General features: G+C 37.3%; 1 non-coding gene across 1 annotated transcript; it reads right to left on the bottom strand.

Moving 5' to 3' along the window:
- Positions 1-4,229: 4,229 nt before the first annotated feature.
- Positions 4,230-4,336, bottom strand: LOC136215925 (small nucleolar RNA R71). The gene has a single exon (XR_010682927.1). It is a non-coding gene; the product is annotated as a small nucleolar RNA R71 (small nucleolar RNA).
- Positions 4,337-4,749: the final 413 nt, after the last annotated feature.

The following is a 4,749-nucleotide window of genomic DNA, read 5'->3' as shown; positions in this document are numbered from 1 at the left end:
GGTCTTTGTCATTTTCAAGCTTTTTAATCAATGTTGTGAACATCTCAAACGTTTCATCCCTGCTACTCAGCAAGATGATTCAAGCATACCGAGAGAAATCATCTACAATGACTAAGGAGAATTTCTTACCGCCCAAGCTGAGTGGCTGGACAGGTCCGAAAAGGTCCAAGTGTAGTAATTCCAATGGTCTTTTGGTTGAGACAATGTTTTTACTTTGAAAAGACTTTTTCGTTTGTTTACTGTTGTCCTCAGATGAGACTCTAGCAAGTGCACTAGATACAAGTAATAAAGTGATAACTTAAGTATCGTCTCCACAGGGATTGAGATTCAAATGTATATCAAAAATTGTTGCTAAACAGCGTGTGTGTGTCAAACAAGCTTTCTTCTTTTGAGTTGATTGTGTGATGTTGGTTTAGTAAGATGTAAGAGGGCTGATGCAGTAAGAAATTAGATAGCTTTGAAATGATTTAGAAAATAGAACAGGCTCAACCCGGCCGAACAGGTTGTGCTTCGTCTTATAACATTCACATGAAATAGAAGATAATGCCAATGAAGCCAAAGTATCAGTTTTGAAGTGAGTTTGAGTCAACTTTCGTGTGTTCTCAAACTCCTAAGACTTACTAGCACCTTTAGCGTCCTAAAGATACGTTCTTTCTAGCATTAAAAACAAAACTGCATTTCTGGTTAAGAAAACCCTTGACACAACCATCTAACTTGTCAGCTTCGAGGTTGGGAGATTAATAGAGATATCAGTGAAGATCAAAGCAGTGTCCTATCATCCATCTAACACATAAATAAATGACTGGGCATGAAAGTTAAATCCTCATCAATCACAACATTGGCGAAATACTAACTATTCATTAAAAACGATTGTAAAAACTTACATAACCGGGTCGGCCTGGCCGTGCCCATTCAAAATGGACTACTCACTCATATCGAGCAGTGAGCAATCGGTAGTTCTTGATACAGCTCGAGACTCCATGGGAGCTCTTCCTTTCTTTCTTTCTACAACTATTCTACTTTTCTAAAATGACTAAAAATTCCGAACTCCCTATCTTTCCTTTGCTTCACCTACTTAAAGAGAAAGACAGGGGTAAAATCGGTACAACTTTCGTACCCTTTCAGCAAAATAAGTCAACTAGACACTACAACCGAAATACAATGAAATGATTAAAAATCCATTGACCCTTGAACACTCAAGGGGTTGATACTTCATGTCATCTTGCTACTTTTAGAAATCCCATCGCAACACACTTTCACCTGCCGCTCTGCCTCTGCCTCTGCCACCACTGACCTGTCACTGTCCGTCATTGGATAATCCGGCGTTTGACCGCTGGATACAAGAAAGGCTCCACTCCTCTTTGGCATTAGCAAAACAAGCTATTTCCAGCGAGTTTAGCATTTATCTTTGCTTATCTGCATAAGGACAATAATTAGCCCTCATTCTTCACCAAATGACATAAAAATACCCAAATTCCCTTATAAATACTATGTTAAACTTAGTCAATTTCATGCCTAACAAATACCCCCAAATTGAACCTTTGCTTGTCCTCAAGCAACAAATTGTAAGAAGGAATCAGAAGAAGAGTTAGGAATGAAATTTGTTCAGAGAGTGAAGGGAAAAACAAAGATTGTTTTGTGTAATAAGGAAATGAACAGATGCACGCTCAGATTTCATTGACGAATTAATGCTTGTTGTAAACATTGTGTCCTTTTTGCTCAAGACTTTCCTTAAATCTTAAAATTTAGATTTCCTCCTTCACAAAGAGCTACCTACTTGCCAGACATGCCTCACTAAGGAATGGAATAATTCACTCACTCTCGTATGGCATTTACTTACCACAGGAAAAAGAATGTGATTTCACTCCTCAACTCAGACACCACACCCTTAGGGTGCGAGTTTGCCTATTGGTCCCGAATCTAAGGGTCAAAGTTCCTCCAGACATAGTCCAAAGGACTTTATAACGGTTTTAATGTAAGGCTTAGGTTCAGGTTTGACAGTGAAAGGCTATTTCAGTGTACGAACTCTGTCTTTTTGCGATTTATTTAGCCTACACAGCCTACTGTTAAGCCCAAAATATACCTAAAATATCATCAATAATTACATCAATATTGCTACGAATTTATGCTATTTATAACTGTTTAGGAAGCTTTTACTCCCGAATATGTTTCTTTCTTGCAAGGTACATAAATATTTGGTAAAATCCAAATAGGAGTAAAAAGAGCTCAAAAATAGAAGAAAAGCCCTACAAAAGGAGTCGAAGATGACGAAAATTAATAACGCCAAGTCGAGGACACGAACGAGAGCCGAAGAGGTGAAAAACGCTTCGTGCCGCGACCGCGGCCCCAATATTCACGGTCGCGACACATGTCCCTCAGCCCCTCCTTCCCTTCGTCCGAAGTACAAATTGTTGCTCCCCCATTCTCGGTACGAGCAGGAGATTTTAGAAGCATAGTTACACACTTTCGTTTTTGACGAAACGCGATCGTTCGGGTGGATAAAGACGTCCTTTCGCAGCGGACACGATCCTTCACAACGGACACGACACTTCAATCAAGACTCTTCAACATCTATAAATAAAGAGTTGATGGAGAGTTGAAAGATAATGTTATATGTGTAGAAGAAAGAGATTAGTGTAGAATTTATGCAGAAATTCCGAGTCAAGTGATTCAGAAGTTAGATTTAGATTCTGTTCAAAAGCAATATGATGTACACACATTGTTTACTGAATAATAACAAACTCAGTAACGTTTAGACATTGTTCCAGTTTAGTTTTCATTTTGGTAGTAGACCGACCCAGTCTCTATTACGAAGATTCAACGAGAAGATTGAGTAGAGGATTCGCCCCTGAGCCTGACAAACTCTAACGAAACCCAAGGAAAGGATTGACAACCCGTTCACTTGCACGCCGTCGAAGAATTCAATGCTCCATGTTCTCTGTAAACTTGTATCAATTTATATTTCATCTAATAAAGTCCGTTCTATTCGATAGATTTTTATGCAGCACTTATGGTAACCAATCCACTAAAGTGACTGCTGGTGTTTTCATTAAAACGTATTTAATCCAAAATCTTTACAAGGAAACTTTGTTGAACATTTAGGCAAATTATTATCTCGAAAGAGTTTTAATTTGATTAAGGGCAACTATCCCGAAAGGGTTTTGTCGCGTTCAAAGCCAATTAATTAAAGGTTCCGTCATTTATTTCATTTTTATAATTCGTACAAAGTTTAAAGTTGTTTTCTTTGCTTAATGCAAACAAATATACTTGTTTACTTTTCTAAAGTACTAAAACGTTCCTGTTTTGCAAATTCATTTTTAATCAGATACTTTCTAACATATTCATATTCTAATCTAATTCTTATTCTAGCAATTTCAAAACCAAAACCGATTAAACGATTTTCCCGTATTATAAACCTAAAAGTAAATTTAACCGATTCAAAATAAGTTTTTGTTGAAAAACGTTCCTTGTGGGATCGATATCTTTTATTACTACAAGCGTATACCGTGCACTTGCGGAAATCGCTCAACAAGTTTTTAGCGCTGTTGCCGGGGAATGCCAAAATTTTTGACAAAATTTTAAATTTTTCGTGTTTTATTACGAATCTAGGTTTATTCATACTTATTCAAACTTTTACATTTTATTTATTTCCAATTACTAACATATTTATTTTTCAAGTTCTGTTTTGTAGGTAGTTTCGGTTCGTGCGAAATTTCAAGTTCATGCGCAGTTCTCGAAGTTCAGGCACGTCACAAGATCCTATTGACCCAGAAATTGAAAGAACTCTTAAAAAGAACAAGAAAGAAAAGAAAAACAAAAACAAAACCCTAATAAAAACTAAAATTACCGAGCCAGAAGTTATGGCCACACTTATGGATTATGCTAGGCCAGGAGTGGCCGGTGTAACAAACAGTATAGTTAGACCCCAAATTAATGCAAACCAATTTGAAATTAAGCCTGCGTTGCTTAATATGTTGCAAAATAACGTAACATTTTACGGGTTACCTAATGAAAATCCTAATACCCATTTGACAAATTTCTTAGAAATTTGTGACACTTTTAAAATACCAAATGTGACTGCAGAAGCAATCAATCTTCGCCTTTTTCCTTTTACTTTGAAGGATCGAGCCAAAGAATGGTTAACTTCTATGCCAGCCGCATCAATTGAGACTTGGGAGCAATTAGCCCAAACATTTTTATCAAAAAATTTTCCTTTAGCAAAAACCGCAAGAGTCATTAAAGAGTTAACATCTTTTTCTCAAAATGATAGTGAAACTCTTTATGAGGCTTGGGAACGTTTTAAAGAACTTCAACGTTTATGCCCACACCACCAATTGCCCGCTGAACTTTTAATGCAAACATTTTATAATGGACTAAATCCTACAATTAGAGGTTCATTGGACGCTATGTCTGGAGGGTTATTCATGAAGAAAACATCTGCCCAAGCAAGAGAACTTTTGGAGGAAATGGCAATCAACAGCAGTATGTGGCCCGCGGAACGTGGACACGTACCATCAGCGAAACCATCATCCTCAACTACTTCATCAGTTAAAGGTATAATGAATCTTGATCCAGTAGCGATGTTGCAAGCCTAATTTTCTGCCTTATCGCACAAAATTGTTAGGTTTATGGCACCGTGTGATCCTAATGGTCAGCCAATCCAAACGGATGTGGATTACGAAGGTATGAGTGAAATTGAACAGGTAAATTTTGTCCAAGGACAAAACCAAAATAATAACCCTTATTCCA

Source organism: Euphorbia lathyris, chromosome 1 (genome assembly GCF_963576675.1).
Source record: "Euphorbia lathyris chromosome 1, ddEupLath1.1, whole genome shotgun sequence".
Taxonomy (NCBI): domain Eukaryota; kingdom Viridiplantae; phylum Streptophyta; class Magnoliopsida; order Malpighiales; family Euphorbiaceae; genus Euphorbia; species Euphorbia lathyris.
Note: the sequence above shows the minus strand (reverse complement) of the source record. Positions and strands in the feature narration are given on the sequence as shown.